Here is a 19,480-nt window from a genome sequence, read left to right on the forward strand (position 1 = left end):
TGAGATGATTTGATCAGGGCGTACACTTGTGAGGGTTCATAGTGGATTTTAGTCATTTCAGAGATTGCCCTACACTAGGGCATAGCCCTCTCATCGTCTATTGACCTTGGAGTTACATTGAGACATGACCATGTCAGAGTTCGGAGGTATAAGCTTATACCGGGGCATGACCCATTCATTAGTGATGGATTTTGAGATGACAGTTATACCAGATGTACACTTTCCAGAGGTTATCTTACATGAGTTTGACCATTTTGCATCTTTGCCCTGTGGGGTCATATTTCTCTCACCTGTGATTGATTTTGGAGGTGTTTTTTCTATTCGGAGCTCCCCCCATTTTGATATGATGTATTCATACTGGGGCATAGCCACTTCTCTAATTTTTTACGTTGAGACTTGACCTCTTGTTTATGAATGTTGCTTTCGATGGATTATAGAGATGTTGATATTTTGGGATCAGTCTCCTCAGCTCACTTGGTTCGACGTGGATATCCATTTACCTATATTACACACACCTGTACATTCTACCTTTGACACTACTATACCTACATCTATCTCATTTTGCTAGAGCTCTACTGATATTTCACTTTGAGTCTACCTTTTTTAATCATCTTGTAAGATCTTATCCCACTCTCTTGATCAGAGCAGAGGATGTAGGCCAGTTTTGAGTTTTTTGGTTGAGTGTTCACACACCTTTGGACATTAGGTTCAATATCTTCTATGATGGTAAGGCCTATTAGATTGATGTTGTATTTGAGATGGTGTTTTCATACTGACAGTTGATATATTGTGTCTTGACCTGCTTGCATTGTAGACTTATACGATTTTTTGGACATTTGTTTTGTCCATCATTTTGGTTTGTCTTTATTAGCACAATTTTTGTGATGCATGGTCCTATTTGAGCATTTGATGATCGAGGTTAGACTTTTCCATTGCATTATCATTGAGCATATCCTAGAGTGTCCCGTGTCTTAACATTCTGTCTCTTATCGGTCGCCATCACATAATGGGGCATATCTCCTCTTAGGATTTATAGGATCTTCTACTGATATCCTAGTTACTCGGTTTGCTTGTTGTTACTTGAGAGTTTTTATACTAGGGTGTACCTTTTTTATCAAGATTTTTCACTTGGTTGTTATCCTAGTCACTTCAGTTCATGATGTAGATCATCGTTTTGACAGTCCATTTACCCTAGTTTCTTAGTGGAGCCTTTCCTAGGCCATTGACTCAGGTTTGCATTTTTAGATATCATCGGGATTTTTATGGGAGTCACCTTAGCGAGATAGGTTTTCATCCATACTTCCAGTGGAGTAGTTTAGCATGATCATTTTTTATCCTTAGTGGAGTTTCCTTGAGCTAGTAGGATTGGTTGATGATGTACATGTACCTTGACTCGTTTGATCATTTCATCCTTGGAGACAGAGATGACAAGTTTGTATCATTTGGTTATCCTTGTGACTATGCATTGGTTGTTATACTGGGCATATTCCCCTTTCCTTTGTTGAGGCCAGTCCCCTCCCCAGGAGAGCGTTTTCTTTGAGGTTGGACATTTTCACTTATTAGAGTCCCCAGTGGAGTATTTTTTAGATAGTACCTATTCTAGTGGAGCATTTTCTTAGTAAGTTCGCATCAGTTGCTATACTGGGGCATATCCCCCTTTTTGTTTAGGGCATTCCCCTTTCATTGAGTTGTTTAAGGCATCCCTCTTCCATTTAGATTCTTACCACCATAGATTTGACATCTATGGGCATTATTCATCAGTTTGTTTAGGGGCATCTCCTTTTTTTTTAGTTGTTTAGGGAATCCCCCATTCGTTGAGTTGTTTAGGGCATCCCTCTTCCATTTAGATTTTCACCACCATAGATTTGACATTTATGGACATTCGATCAGATTTTCATCACCATAGATCTGACATCTATGGGCATTCGATTAGATTTTCACCACCATAGATTTGACATCAATGGGCATTCGATTCGGATTCTCACCGTCATAGATTTGACGTCTATGGGCATTCGATTAGATTCTTACCACCATGGATTTGATATCTATGGGCATTCGATCATATTCTCACCACCATAGATTTGATATCTATGGGTATTCGATTAAGATTTTCACCACCATAGATTGGACATCTATGGGCATTCAATGTAGTTTCTCACCACCGTAGATTTGATATCTATGGGCATTCTCCTTCATGGTTGATTTACTAGTTTTCTGATCAGAGGCATTCAGTGTCACCATTCAGGGTACATATCATACAATTGATCAAGGGTTTGTGTATCACTTCCTCATTCTTAGCCGATTCCTTAGCTTTCAAAGCCATTTCTCTTATATTAGCTTTCTTAGTCACTTAGTTTTTAGAGTTGTTTTTTCAGTTTGGCTATCGGAATCATTCTTTATCGGTTTTTTCTTAGTGATTGGGTTTTCTCGTATACCCTTTTTGTGTTTAGAACTTATTTTTCGGTTTTGCTTTCAGAGTCATTTTTGTTAGTTTTTAGGGAACGGGTTTTCCTATAGACCCACTTAGTTTTTAAAGCTATCTTTTCAGTTTGGCTTTCAGAGTCATTCTTTGTCAGTTTTTTTTAGTGTTCAAATTTCCCTGTTTCTCCTCATCCAGAGTTTCACTGCTCTAGTATGTGACTTCGATTGATTTTGAGTTTGTTATGTCATGTTCAAGGACAATTTCGGGGTCTTTTCTATTTTTTAGTATAGTTCACTTAATTTCATTTATTACTTACGTATCTGTGATTCATTCATTACACTCGTGATCTCTATCGAAGAAGGGCATATTTGTAGACCCTCCATTTTGTTATCTTGGCATGTGATGCCCAAGTCTACCCTCATTCATCTTCTGTTACTTGTTTATGATCTTATGGTCCTTTTCTGGGTTATTTTTAAGCTTTTTTTGGTGGTCCACTGCAACTCATTCGGTCACTACCTTTGGATTTTCTTTGGAGATACCTTGGGGGACATTTTAGGGATCCCTAATGTGCTTGCTCAGTGACCTTTTTTTTTTTAGGTTTGTTATTCTATTGCATGGTTCTAGGATTTGATCTTGATTTGCATGAAATTGACATTTTTGATGTTTGATTGCATGTGACTAATATTTTGATCTTAGTTTCATGAATTTGAACTTTAATTTTTGGTTGACATAAAATTATTTTATTTTTTTATTTATTTTTTTACATAGTCCTTTTTTATTTTGTATCGTTGGTGCACTAACTTTAGTTTTGCCTTTTTTTCTTTCACATGTGATCACCTTTTTAATGGACGCATGGATTCTTTATGAGGTGATGAGGAGATGATATGAAGAGCATTGGAGGGAAGAAAAGGCTTCAGTTCTCAATCATGAAGACTTTTCAAGAAGTTTCCGGTTTTCATCTTTTGGGGAAGCATAACCACAGGCCATGCAAGGAAGCTACTGCCAGTCACGTTTCTCAACCGCCATGCATTCAGTGAGGCCCTTTTTGGAGAAGTCTCCAGAAGAAGAATCTTTCTGTTGAGGGAGCATGCACACCACGCCTGAGGATGAGTGACAGTTGGAGTTCTAGAGACTTCTCATGCTTATAAAAGAGAGTTCATCACTGACAGAAAGGACTTTTTTTGGCATTCTCGGAGGAGCAGAGTTCACCACTGATAGAGAGGGGAGGGAGGCCTTTCTTGAGGTGGGGAGCTTTCATCTTTTGGGGGAATCTTTCAGCGGAAAGGAAAAAAACAGTGAGGTGAAGGTGGTTGGTGAGGGTTGTTAGCTAGGGAGGTTAGGAGGATTAAGGGAAAATAAAGAAATGGGAGCAAGGATTTTTCTTTGGAAGCTTCATATGGATTTGAGGAAAGATCACCAATATTTGAGAGTTTATCACCGCAGGAGAATGATAGTTCTTCGCTGCGGGAGAATTCATCACCACCATCAGAGATCGTCGTTGAAGTTTGCTGTTCTATTCATGGAGATCGATGCTGCTGCAGGCTTCCACCTCAACAGCTTTGGAAAACTCTCTTGAAGATTCCGAAACCCTAGAACTCTTTCATGGCCAACTCCAATTCCACTCCTGCTCTACCCTTTGTCGCTCCACTATCATCCAGGAAGGAAAATGTGACAATGTTGGGTTCAAAAATCGCGAAATCTAGTGAATCAAGGACAGAGCTGCTTAATAGAATTCAAAGACCGTAGATACAGCATCATGGAACGGCTTTATACACTGGTGTCTCGCGATGCCTGAAATATGACTGCGATTGAATTCATAAGCCAAACGGTGATCGGTATGTAAAGGAAAAGAATAATCAGTTGACAAGAAGGATGAATCAGATTGTACAGCAATTGACAAAGTAATGGAGCAGTAGACTGTTACATCATCTGGAAGCCCTGGGTCATTTTGTTCTATCAGTCAATGAACAAAGTAGGCAACAAATTTCAAAGCATACACTGCTCTTTATGACATACTGTGAGGCAGGGTTATATGATAATCTTGTACAGGCGAATTAGAGAACAGAGCGTTTGAATAATATTATGATGTCTTGGAATCGTTTTGGTGCATAATCAGGTGTATCAGTGGGTTTCATCAACACCAGCACCTCATCCATTAGCAGGCCATCATCACACCGACTCATGTCTGTTACAGAATGCACCAGCACCGTGCACAAACCGACAGCAGATCCGGATCGACCAAATTAAAGCATTATCATCAATTGACCACACCATCAGTTCTCCCATCATTGGTGACATAAAGAATAACCATATTGGAATCCGAGTGGAGAATGCATCAGATCATGGTTTGGAGATAGATAGAAGCTTGCAACCATCCTTAAATCATCCTTGAAGTGGAGTTGCAGCAGCTCAGTGCAAGAAGGAAAGTGGCAGCTGTGCTGAAATTCAAGTGAAGTTTTGTGGGTATTTTCATGGCTGAATTGTGCTGAAACTCAAGGGAAGAAACAAGCTGAAAGTGGTTGTACATATGGTGATTTATGGAGCATAATATATAGCTGAATGTATGGTTAAAATTCAAAGGAAATGTGGCTGAACTCGGTGGCTTTAATGGAAGATGAGAGCTGAAATTTTACTGAAAATACCTTATCAGCTTTGGAGGAAGGTTGAGGTAAGTTTGCTGAATTTTAATCTTGGTTTTGCTCCTTTTCTTTTATTAACTCTCTTTGGTTTTAATTATTCTAGATTAGGTTTGGGTGTGGACAAACCGGGCCACACATGAGTTGTGAAAAGAGAGAAACAGGAGAATCCCTAATTTTTGTTATTAAAAACTATTAATAATACACATTGGACTTGAGTATATATATATACATGCTAGTGGGACCCATAATACAATAAGGAAAAAAAAGGAAAAGTAAATAACCGAAATAACTATACACTATCTAACACTCCCCCTCAAGCTGGAGCATATATGTTATATGCACCAAGCTTATTACAAATGTATTTAATTCTAAGACCTCTGAGAGATTTAGTAAAAATATTTGCTAGTTGATCATTTGAATTGACAAAACTAGTCGCCACACATCCTGATGCGATCTTCTCTCTAATGAAGTGACAATTAACTTCAATTGTTTGGTCCTTTCATGGAAGACTGGATTGGATGCAATATGCAAAGCGGCTTGGTTGTCACAGATGAGCTTCATCTGTTCATCTTTTCCAAATCTCAACTCCCGAAGAAGATGTTTCAGCCATATGAGTTCACATGTTGCCAGAGCCATAGCTCGATACTCGGCTTCAGCACTAGATCTGTCCACTACATCTTGTTTCTTACTCTTCCAGGATATTAGGTTACCTCCAATAAAAACACAATACCCGGAAGTGGAACGTCTATCTGTGGTGAGCCAGCCCAATCTGCATCTGTGTAACCAACAACCTGGGTATGACCTCTATTCTCATACAACACACCTTGGCCTGGTGTGCTTTTGATATATTGAAGAATGCGGATTACAGCATCCCAATGGCTATCACATGGTGACTGTAGGAATTGACTAACACTTACAGGAAAAGAAATGTCTGGACGAGTAATGGTGAGGTAGTTCAGTTTACCTACAAGTCACTGATATCTCCCAGGATCTCCTAAAGGCTCCCCCTGTCCTGGTATAAGTTTGACATTTGGATCCATAGGAGTGTCTACCGGTTTACAGTCTAACATAGCGGTTTCTTTTAAGATGTCTAAAGCATACTTCCTTTGGGAAAGAACCACACCGGAACTGGATTGAGCTATCTCAATCCCTAAGAAATACTTGAGTTTCCCCAAGTCTTTAGTCTGAAAGTGGGTGAAAAGGTCTTGCTTAAGTTTCTGAATGCCATTCTAATCTCTGCCTGTAATGATGATGTCGTCCACATAAACTACCAGATAAATACACTAGCTCGAAGAGTTATGATGATAGAAAACGAAATGGTTTGTTGTACTGCGAAATATGCCAAACTCCTGAACAACAGAACTAAAACGGCTAAACCATGCTCGAGGAGATTGTTTCAAGCCATATAGAGAACGGCATAACTTGCACACTAAACCAGACTCCCCCTGAACAACAAAACCAGGTGGTTGCTCCATATAAACTTCTTCAGCAAGATCCCCATGAAGGAAAACATTTTTAATATCTAACTGATAAAGAGGCCAAGAACGCATAGCAGCCATGGAGAGCAATAGACAAACATAAGCTATCTTGGCAACAGGAGAGAAAGTGTCACCATAATCAGAACCATAAACCTGAGTATAGCCTTTAGCAACTAAACGGGTCTTAAGGCGATCAACCTGACCATCAGGGCCAACCTTAACTGTGTAGACCCAACGACAACCAACTGTAGATTTACTAGAGGGTAAAACAATAAGATCCCAAGTGCCATTGGAGTGTAAAGCAGCCATTTCATCTACCATTGCCTGTTGCCAACCTGGATGGGAAAGAGCCTTAGGGGTGCTATTGGGAAGAAAAACAGAAGATATAGCAAAAACAAATGCAGAATAGGGTGAAGATAATCGATGGTAACTCAAAAAATTGTAAATGAGATGAGGATTATGAGTTGATCGATTACCTTTCCGAAGAGCAATGGGTAAGTCAGTAGAAGGAGGCAGAGATGGGGCAGGAGAAGCCGAAGGGAGAGGAAGTGAGTCAGCAGGTGCCTCGGCCAAAGAAGGAGGAACAACGACACGATGACGGCGATAATAAACCTGAAGATATAGCAAAAACAAATGCAGAATAGGGTGAAGATAATCGATGGTAACTCAAAAAATTGTAAATGAGATGAGGATTATGAGTTGATCGATTACCTTTCCGAAGAGCAATGGGTAAGTCAGTAGAAGGAGGCAGAGATGGGGCAGGAGAACCTGAAGGGAGAGGAAGTGAGTCAGCAGGTACCTTGGCCAAAGAAGGAGGAACAACGATACGATGACGGCGATAATAAACCTGAAGTGGGCGAGAAGGCACTGCATCAGGTGGGGAGATAATGGGAAAGGGTAAGACTTTAGAAACAGGAAGAGACTCGGAGGTGGAGAAGAATGGTGAATCCTCAAAGAATGGTGAATCCTCAAAGAAGGTGACATCAGCGGAGAGAAAGTAACGATGAGTCTCAGAGGAATAACAACGATAACCCTTTTGAAGTCTGGAGTATCCCAAGAAGATGCATTTTATGGCTTTGGTAGAAAGTTTGTCCTGTCCAGGAGTGAGAATATGAACAAAGCAAGTACAACCAAAAACACAAGGAGGAAGGAAATAAAGTGGTTGGTCAGGGAAAAGAAGGGAATGAGGAATCTGATCGTGTAATACAGATGAGGGCATATGATTAATCAAATAACATGCTGTAAGAACAGCATCCCCCAAAAACGAAAAGGAATATTACTTTGGAGAAGGAGAGTACGAGTTGTTTCAACAAGATGTCGATTCTTACGTTTAGCTACCCCATTTTGTTGAGGAGTATGAGCATAAGAAGACTGGTGAAGGATCCCATGTTGGGACATAAATAAAGTAAATGGTGCAGAAAAATAGTCCTTGGCATTGTACTGCGTAACACACAAATAGAAATATTGAATTGGGTTTGGATTTCAGCATAAAATTTCTGGAAAATAGAAAATAACTCAGCTCGATTTTTCATTAAAAATAACCAAGTACATCTAGAATAGTCATCAATGAAAGTGACAAAATACTCAAATCCTAAAGTAGACGCGGTCCGACAAAGACCCCAAACATCAGTGCGGACAAGTTCAAAAGGAGACTTTGCCCGATTAGTCAAACGCTTTGGGAACGAGACACGAGTATGTTTCCCAAATTGATAGGACTCACATGCAAGCGACGACAAAGATGAAAAACGAGGGACCATTTTTTGGAACTTGGATAGACTAGGGTGGCCCAGGCTACTGTGGATGAGGAGGGGAGCATCAATGGAAATGCAAACTGCAGGAGTTGAAGGCGAGGTGAGGTGATAGAGGCCTTGAGACTCAAGTCCTATGCCAATCATCTTCCCCGTATTCTGGTTTGCAAGGTCACAAATTTATCAGAAAAAGTAATAGAGCAGTTAAGAGTACGAGTGATTTTGTTGATGGAGATAAGATTAAAGGAACGCTCAGGAGTATAAAGGACAGAAGTGAAAGGTAGAGAAGGGAGAGGATGTATCAAACCAATGCCTTTAGCCACAGTTTGAGAACCATTAGCTAAGGTAACAGTAGGTAAGATAGAGGTAGTAGTAATAGAAGAGAAAAGATCCTTATTACCAGATATGTGATCAGAAGCGCCAGAATCTAGAATCTAAGGTCCAAGAGAAGATGTGTGGGTAAGACAAGCAGAAACATTACTAGTCTGGGTAACAGAAGTAACAGAAGCTGACTTGGTGGCCTGATAGCGGAGATAGTCATCATACTCACTGTCAGTGAGAGAAATACCCTGAGATATGGAGGAGCTCGGAGGCTGAGGATCAGATGACTGGGCCACATGGGCAGTGCGGGGAGGCTGCCCATGTAACTGATAACACCGATCATGAGTGTGGCCAAGCTTATTACAATAGGTGCAATGAGGACGTTGACCTCTACCTCGATTACCACTGTGTCATCCTCGAGAGTTAGTTTGAGAAACTAACACAGAAGAATCTGAAGTGTTATCAGATGGCAAAGTCTGAGTGGAGGAAATACGAAGGAGGCGAGCAAACACATCATCCAAGGATGGAACGGAGGAACTGCCAAGAATCTGATCGCGGACGGTCTCAAGATCTGGACAGAGGCCAATAAGCGTAAAAACCATGAAGAACTTGTCAATCTGTGTTCGTTGATTCCCAACATCAGTAGTAAGAGGCATCATGGTCAAGAATTCCTCCTTAAGAGAGGCAATCTGGCCAATATAAGTAGATAAATTCATGTCTTGTTGTCTGACATTGACAATAGAAGAAACCACCTTATAAAGACATTGGATATCATTCGTGTATAGCCCTTTCGTCTGATTCCAAAATTTAAAGCATGTTTTGTAGGCCCGAAGATGAAGTAAAATCTTAGGATCAACTGATTGCCATAACACACTACAGAACTGTGCATCTATCTTCCTCCATTGTACTCTGTCAACCTCAGGGATATTTGCCTCCTGCGTAACAAGGTAATCCTCATAACCTTGACCCATAAACCAAAGCTCCACAGAAGCAGACCAGGACAAATAATTTTCACTGCTAACCAATTTCTCTGAAGTAATCATAGGAGATCCATATATAATAGAGAAAAAAATGGAACTTTTAGTAGCCATATCTACTTATCTGGAGAACAAAATATGTTTGGATCGAAGAGAGCCCTAATACAGCTTCAAATCGCGGTTGAAAGAAGAAAAAACCAAGGATCCGCGACTATGAGAGACCAAATAGTAAAGAAAAACAAATGTGGCACTACTGGAAGGGTAGAAGAACACTTCCTAAGACACGTGCAGGGCTCGGGGTGGAGAGGAAGTCACCAGAGGTCGCCGGAAAAGCTGTTTAGAGGGTTGGCGGAGACAAAAACCCCAAAAAATGCACTTGCAGGGCTCGAATGGCACAAACACAGATGAAAAGTGGCTAGACGGCGTCAGGCGAGGCTGGAGGTGGAAGCACATTGCCGGAAAGTGCTCCACGCGCCCTCACGCGCCGGAGAAGAAACGCGCGTGGTCGGCGCGTGACTGAGATTCTCCCTCTGATGCTTTGACAAAACTTGAAGATCTCATCCTTGCGCACCTAATGGTATGGTCGGTGTCGGAAAAGGACTTCGCCGGAAAAAAGTCGTGTGGAAAATTTGCCGGTGGTGAGTGTTTTCTGATGGCAATGATGGTTTTCTGACGGCGATATGGTTGACAGGAAAACTTTAGGAGATGGGGAAGGTGACCGGAATGAAACACGGTCACTGAAAGGTTTCTTAGAATTGATTCACGGATAAACCGGAAATAATTAGGTTTTTGTTTTTTTCTCCCTAGTGTCACGGACTTAGTCGTTTTCTAAGCTCATGCGGCACTTAGACAAGCCAGGACGTTTGATCTTGCTAAGTCGGCCTTGCTCCCCAATGCTTAGCTTGCTAGGCTAAGACACCCGCGACTCAAAAGCTTAAGAAGCTTGGTAGGCAACTCCTTAAAGAATGGAAGCTCTTATTGACTCAAGAAAGCCTTTACAAGTGCTTGGAAGCTCACTTGCTTGGTACCTTGGCCAAATGAGGCCCTCACCTATTTATAGGCACCAATGGAACTCTCTGGAACCTTGGAGGGTTCCTTATAACTCAAGACTATTCTAGAATGTCCTACATCATTCTAGGTACAAGCCTATATACAAGTATATACAAGAGTCTTCTAGAATTCTCTAGAAAGCCCCGGACTCCTCTCGTGCCTTCCACCATGGTGTAGAATTGTGTGGATTCCTCCAGGCTTCTCTAGAACCTTCCACACTCTTCCCACTCTAGGAGTCTTCAGAAGCTTCCTGGCCCTATATAAGGCCATGGGGAGGCTCATTTGAATCAGCTTGTGACACTAGGCTCTGATACCATGTGAAAAGAGAGAAAATGGAGAATCCCTAATTTTTGTTATTAAAAACTATTAATGATACACATTGGACTTGGGTATATATATACATGCTAGTGGGACCCACAATACAATAAGGAAAAAAGAAAAGAAAAGTAAATAACTGAAATAACTGTACACTATCTAACATGAGTGTTGCTAGAATCCATTGTTTAGGTCAACGTGTGAATGGTCTTTGTTGTTTCATGGTTTAGAATGGAATTTTGATTTGATTTAACCTAAGTTTTTACCTAATAAAGCCGTTTGATAAACCTATGATAATTGGCTTTGAAATCATCATTTTTATTTTGATTTATGAGGATTTAATTTTATGCATTTTTGTTTAGTTAATTCTTGGGAATCCACATTTCATAATTCACATACATGCATGTTACTTAAATAGGAAATTGTATGATTTAATTGGATACTCACTTAGGGCTCTTTAGACATTTATTTTAGCATTTAATTCAGGCATAATTAATCATCTATACAGCTGTAAATTTGTTCCATGTGTTAGATTACAATTAGCTTATGTTTACGACACTTTTTCTCTATGATTTGATGTACATATAACATTTAAATAGTTGATCTTATATTGGTTTTATTTAAACCTTTATTTAGGAGTCTTTCGTTATTTGGTTTTGAAATCAAAATAGGATACAATAAACCACTTAAATGGCTGCAAGTTTAGTTCATACAATAAGTCATAGTTCATACATCGGATCGCCTAATTCTAGCACACACACACACTTGTCTTTAGGTGCTTTGTAGTGGTTCTTGATTCCCATGTGTTTTACTGATTTTAGAAAAATGTTTTCGATTGCTCCTAAAACAAAACGAATCCTCAAAGTTCTATATTTAAATTAATCTTAGATCAATTAGGTGATGAAAAGTTTACTTTCTAAAAGACAATGCTACCTATTTTATTCGGTCTGCAACTTTCAAAAGTTTTAAAAATGAAATTTTGTTTTGAATACACACGAATTAAAATTCATAACTCCAATCAACGGAGTCTTTATGGATGAATTCATGGAAATTAAAATGGGATTTGATGGATCCCTACATACAAAGTTTTCCGAAATATGGTTTTCTACTAACAATGTTGATAGTTTATTATACCCTTGAAATTGTAAATTAGAATCCGACCATTTAGTAACCCTTGAAAATTTTTCTAATTATTCCATGGTGCTGTAAACTTCTTGAATTTGATTTTAGGTTTTTGTTTGAGGTAAAAATAATGACCCAATTAGAAGATATAAATCAATCTTTCAAAAGGCATGGTTTTCACTTTGTTTTTGACACTCAGTTTTGTTTTGCAAAATTTCATTACTAAATGATCCTCGTTAATTCCTTTAGGCATTTTTACCTTAATCTAGACTTCCCAAACTTAATTTTTGATACCTAAAATATTAAGAAACAATTTCTAAAATGAGAGATATAACTTTTTTTCTTGTACCCACTGCACAAGTGTTCTTCTAGAGCTGAGAGATGTTTACTTATTTTTAAATATGTTATAAATGTGATAGTGCCCTGTGATTATTTTTCATTTTAAATAGACATATCAAGCTAGTTTCATGAATTTTTGTATGATTTTAGGATATATCTAAATTAATTAAAAAAAAATCAATTGTTGAATACCTTAAAAAGATGCCCTGTTTTGGACCTATTATCATCATTATGAAATCTGGTACTAAGTGAGAGTTAGTTAACTAATTTGATCACTTGGATGATAAACTAGACATATAGGAGATGTTTTCTGAAAATTTTCATGATGAAACTTGACTAGTAGATATTTGTTTTAGATTTACGTTGTAGAGTCCTCTGTTATGATCATTTGCTGATTTTTCTGTGAAGCAACCCACTTGTGAATAAATTTGATATTAGTTGGAATATAATTAATTAATTAGGTCAATGGATGAATGATCTTTGTTGTTTCATGGTTTAGAATTGAATTTAGATTTGATTTAACCTAAGTTTTTACTTAATAAAAGCCGTTTGATAAGCCTATGATAATTGGCTTTGAAATCATCATTTTTATTTTGATTTATGAGGATTTGATTTTATATATTTTTGTTTAGTTAATTCTTGGGAATCCGCATTTCATAATTCACACACATGCATGTTACTTAAATAGGAAATTGTATGATTTAATTGGATACTCACTTAGGGCTCTTTAGGCATTTATTTTAGCGTTTAATTCAAGCATAATTAATCATCTATACAGCTTTAAATTTGTTCCATGTGTTAGATTACAATTAGCTTATGTTTTTTTTTATCTATGATTTGATATACATATAATATTTAAATTGTTGAACTTATATTGGATTTATTTAGGAATCTTTCGATATGGGGATTTGAAATCAAAATAGAACACAATAAACCACTTAAATGACTGTAAGTTTAGTTCATACAATAAGTCATAATTCATACATTGGATTGCTAATTCTAGTGCGCACACACACACACAAACACACACATTTTTTTTTAGGTGCTTTCTAGTGGTTCTCGATTCCCATATGTTTTAATGATTTAAAAAAAATGTTTTTGATTGCTCCTAAAACAAATGAATTGTCAAAGATCTATATTTAAATTAATCTTAAATCAATTGGTGAGGAGCGTATGTCCCTTATAGGGTTCTTGGAATGGTTAGCGTGCAACTAAGGGGTGGTGAGTCTTGTTGGTCTTTTTTTTGCTTTGAGAGGGGGTAGTTGCTTTGTATATCCCCTGTATACTTTGTAACTTTCCGTCTCTTCATTAATACATTTTGCTTTACTTATCCAAAAAAAAAAAATTAGGTAATGAAAAGTTTACTTTCTAAAAGACAATGCTACCTATTTTATTCAGTATGCAATTTTCAAAAGTTTTAAAAAGGAATTTAAGTTCTAAAAATGAATTTTGTTTTTGAATACACATGAATTAAAATTCATAACTCCAATCAATGGAGTCTTTATGGATGAATTCATGGAAATTAAAATGGGATTTGATGGATCCCTACATACAAAGTTTTCCAAAATATGGTCTACTAACATTGTTGATAGTTCATTATACCCTTGAACTTGTAAATTAGAATCCGAGCATTTAGAAACTCTTCAAAAATTTTCTAATTATTCCATGGTGTTGTAAACTTCTTGAATTTGATTTTAGTATTTTGTTTAAGGCAAAAATAATTCTCCAATTAGAAGATATAAATCAATCTTTCAAAAAGTACAGTTTTCAGTCTATTTTTGACACTCAGTTTTGTTTTGCAAAATTAAATTACTAAACAGTCCTCTTTGATTCCTTTAGGCATTTTTACCTTAATCTCGACTTCCCAAATTTAATTTTTTATACCTAAAATATTAAGAAATGATTTCTAAAATGAGAGATATAATTTTTTTTCTTGCACCCACTGCACAAGTGCTCTTTTGGAGTTGAGAGATGTTTACTTATTTTTAAATATGTTATAAATGTGATATTGCCCTGTGATTATTTTTCATTTTAAATAGACAAATCAAGCTAGTTTTATGAATTTTTGTATGATTTTAGGATAACTCTAAATTAATTTAAAAAAATCAATTGTTGAATACCTTAAAATGATGCTTTGTTCTAGACCTATTATCATCATTATGAGATCTAGTGCTAAGTGAGAGCTAGTGAATTAATTTGATCACTTGGATATAGTGAACTAATCTTCTTGTTTTATGGAAGCACTTAACAAACTATAAAGGTACGTTCTTCACTTTCTGTGATTATTCCTTATTGAGAGTTCATGTTTTAAAATATACTTGGATGATAAACTAGACATATAAGAGACGTTCTGTGAAAATTTTCATGATAAAACTTGACTTTTAGATATTTGTTTTAGATTTATTTTGTAGAGTCCTCTATTTTGATCATTTGCTGATTTTTCTATGAAGCAACCCACTTGTGAATAAATTTGATATTAGTTGGAATATAATTAATTAATTTGGCATTTTGGACAATGATTTGGATATGTTAAAGATGTTAACATATGACATTGTTGCCTATGAACTAATCTTCTTGTTTTATGGAAGCGCTTAACAAACTATAAAGGTACGTTCTTCATTTTCTGTGATTATTCCTGATTGAGAGTGCATGTTTTAACATATACTTGGATGATAAACTAGACATTTAAGAGACGTTCTCTGAAAATTTTCATGATAAAACTTGACTTCTAGATATTTGTTTTAGATTTATTTTGTAGAGTCCTCTATTTTGATCATTTGCTGATTTTTCTATGAAGCAACCCACTTGTGAATAAATTTGATATTAGTTGGAATATAATTAATTAATTTGCCATTTTGGATAGTGATTTGGATATGTTAAAGATGTTAAAATATGACATTGTTGCCTATGAATTAATCTTCTTGTTTTATGGAAGCGCTTAACAAACTATAAAGGTACGTTCTTCACTTTCTGTGATTATTCCTTATTGAGAGTGCATGTTTTAACATATACTTTGATCCATGTTATCCACTAATTTACCCATTAATTTCCATAATTACTTCAACTTACTTAGTAGAGACCTAACTTTTAGGGCTTAGAGGGGTGCTACGATTGTTCGCTGTACCTTCCCAATATGTAACTTGATCCGTTGACCCAACATGGTTTTCACAGACTTGTCTTTTTTTTCAGGAGTCTCATTTAAGATTTTTCTTTCTTAATTTGTTTACCCTTTAAAAACTAAAACAAAACTAAGTGGCGACTCCATTATTTAAAAAATTAGTTTTTCACAAACAAAAAGCAAGTCTCACCATCAAGTGGGAACGCATGTGAAAATGCGGGATTACAAAGTGGCGACTCCGTTGGGGATCATAAAGGGTCAAACTTGAACATAGGTTGAAGTAAATGTGGAGTTTGATTGATCGATTAGTGGATACCCTTCTTTGTGCCTTTGTATGATTGAGTGGTTAATGACACATTGAAGATTTTTTTTGATACTACAAGTATCTATGATGCAAATTAGATTATGATGTTTACTTATGATTGATTCATTTGTCTATTGTGTTTGTCTTGACATGATTTGGTTATACTCTTATCGCATGATTATTATACCATAACATGATGATTGATCTAGCCATAGGTTTTATTAGATTATCATATTTTTGCTTAATTCAAATACATAGATGGATGATTTATACCTGTATTGCTTGGCTGATTGTTGCATGACTATCTTTCTCCTGTTTGATGCATGATTGTTTGTTTATGTTTTATTTTCTTGCTTTAGATGATAGGTTTTTTGGATGCACCCAAACCTTTCATTGTGCACATTAGATCGTCTTTGAGTGATTGAGAGTTGTGAGATGCGTTGACCAGTAGGAGAGCCTTCACCATAGGAAACCCCTTGGGATGTGAAGAAGTGCATGTGTGAAGGGGATGAACACCTTGCATGGAAGCACCCCGTTTCTTTGGAGGCATGTAGAGGGTTGCTTACCATTGGAGGGTACAATTGCTTCTGCTAGGGATTCCCTTAACCCAGCCACTTATTTTTTAGAGCCCACTTTGTCCTTATAGATTGTGCTTAGATCCTTTTATTAGGAATTTCCATCCTACACATGGGTGCATCTGAAGGCCTTCAAAGGTCACTCTAATCACAGTTAGGATCCAATACTCCCTCCATTTGGTTTCTTTCTAGAATGTTAAGAGTTTAGTGGTTTTTTGAGTTTCAGTGGACGGTGGTTTTTTGCCTATTGTTCAAATGAGAGTACTTTTTTCGTGCTTCTCTTGTGTCGTACCTTATTCAGTTCTCTCCTTCTTGTGTTGTTGTCACTCCACTTGATACTTTAGGATGTGCTCATCGATCATGATCACCTTTTTACATCCTACACCTATCATGGGCCTGATGTTTTATCCTTTGATTGATTCACTTGATTATATTTTTAACATGATGCTTATCATTTTCATTATAGAAAGGTAAAAGGTTTGTTTTCACATTCATACATTTTTTTAGGGTTTCGCCTTGATCACCTTATCATTTTCTTTATGGAGTTTGGGTTGAAAGTGAATCAAGTATGTCTTGTTATAGATAGAGTATTGGTCTCGTGATAGTGTTGTTCTTCACACCTCACTCATTTTTTGGATTATTGATAGAAATTCTTTAGTCACATTTGTAGCCATTCACAGTGGACACCCTTATGACTTTAGAGTCTCTATCATACATCTAGATTTCGATTATCATCACAGGACCACACATCATCTGTTGTGATAGACTTTTAGACTTAAGCCATCTCATCACTTGCATATTGTGATTTTCAGGTTTGATCCATCATTGAGGACATTAAGCTTTTTGACCTTGGACCAGGAGCCCAACCTTAAAAATTCAAGATTGTGACTCATCTATCTTATGATCAAAGTAGTACCTACCCATTTCCACATCTTCTATTCTTGTGTGCCCACCTATTCTGAGCCTTATGTAGCATCTCCCCTCACCCCATTATCACTTGACCTTTCCATCCTTCCATATCCTTGCATAGCACCATTACCCATTCCTTTTATCCCTTTTTTGACTCGATCAGGTAGAGTTTGAGGAGACTAGACTGGAGATGAGCTTTGCACGATGAGGGGATGATCGGTGGATTATGACGAGAGTACTTAGATCACTTTATGAGATCACTAATTACTATTTGGGTGAGAGGATCATCTTTGAGATCATTGTGGAGGATCCAGATTAGACCCTTATGCATGATTTCAGGAGGTTGGCATGACTTTAGAGGTTGATCTTCCATGATGACAGTCGGATTGTGATGAGAGGTTGTGGTTGATGAGATCATTGTCTATTTTGCCATTGAGAGGACCATCATTGAGATCATTGCGGAGTATTCAGATTGGTGGTCTGTTGAAGTGAGGAAAACTACATTGATCCCCAAATTCGAATCTCATGACCTGGATTCAGAATCTGCAGTATTGTTAGGGTCATTGACAATGGCAAACCTTAATTCTTCATTGCTTCATCTATGCTTGGTCAAGCACCAATTCTGAAGAGATTCCAATACTCTAAATTTCTAGTAGAAGTTCTTCACTTAAGGATGTGCTTTCGTATTGAGATTCTGAATATGCAGTGTTATTCATTAAATCCTGGTCTGAAAATGAGACACTTTGGAGCGGAGTCACCCATATTAGACATAATCTTGGGGTTTCTGGTCATACTCGGCAGTTGGCCTGCCATTAAGTCCATCGTAGTATGAGACACTTCAAGCGTCGCAGTAATCATCCCAGTATTATCAATCTCTAATGTAGCCTCACAAGCTGATGATAAGGACAGCTTTTCATACTGAACCTTAGCCCTTTTGACCATCAAATTTTCCACAGGTAGAGACCAGATCTGTTACAGTGGCTGTGGACTTTGTCCTCTACTCTTGCGTTGTTTCCGTATTTACTTTTTCTGCGCCAACAGAAACACTTGCTGAGTCTTAGCTTGGGATTGAAATCCATTTTCTAAATTGAATGTCTTGCTACAAGGGTTGCAAGAATCCAGGCCTTCAGACTTTAGACTCTGCCCCTTGCCTTTGCCACTACTAGCAGGAGTTTTCCCAGCCCTTTTATTTGAATCTTTCATGTGTAATAGAGCATATGAATGCACAACAATCCCTTGGAAAGATATGAGAGTGTCTGGCTTTGTCCAGAGTGTTAATAGGCGCTGCTCCATCGACTTGGACCTGCTTGGGATCTATTTAGCTATTGGGCTCCAAATTAAAACCTGCCATTGCTGTCTGGAAAACAAACTCTGAGGAAAATGCAATGAAAAAGGTAGGCCAGATGCAAATTGTATGAAGCTGGTGATGCAAATCCAGCTACAGATATTAGATGGAGAATATTCAGACGAAAGCAATGATGGATTGAGAGAGAAAACTGCTTGGATATTATCATTTATCACGTGCTGTGAGATGTGAATCTGCATCTGGAACAGACTTTGGGCAAGCCAAATTCAATTTGGAGTAACTACTTCTGGATTTGGGACATCCATCTTCCCACCAGAATCATAAGAAACTTTAGGAATTTCTTCATCAAATACTTTTACTTCATCCATCAAATCACATCAAGGTCATCTGTTTGTTCATCACTCCCACTAGTTTCAACAGTTTCAACCTTAGGAGAGTCAACTAAACTGAGTGGTGATGCTGCTAACTCATTTTGAATCTTCGGAACATCATTCAGGGGTGATGGGGAACCATTTGGAGGCAAGTCTGGTGCTATTTTAATTTGCCGTGTACTGTCATTTCTGCGAACTTGATGCGGCCATCAACAGAATTGAAATTCAGAAGATTTTGAAGTCAAACCTGAAATTGGGTGACTCGGCTTCGAAGTGGAAGATTTTGAATTTCCAACATAAGGAAAATGAGAAAGCAAATGTGCAACCTGGAAGTGATTTGAAGCAGCTGAGGAACGCGAGCACATGTACATTCTGAGGTCAACATTCTCCAAACCCATGATTACTTGTCCATTCCCTGACCTGATGCTTGCAAGTTTCTTTAATCACACAATTTCAGCAACTTGATCAAAAGCTGTGTATAACGTT

The sequence above is a fragment of the Vitis riparia genome, chromosome 18 (genome assembly GCF_004353265.1).
Source record: "Vitis riparia cultivar Riparia Gloire de Montpellier isolate 1030 chromosome 18, EGFV_Vit.rip_1.0, whole genome shotgun sequence".
Lineage (NCBI taxonomy): Eukaryota > Viridiplantae > Streptophyta > Magnoliopsida > Vitales > Vitaceae > Vitis > Vitis riparia.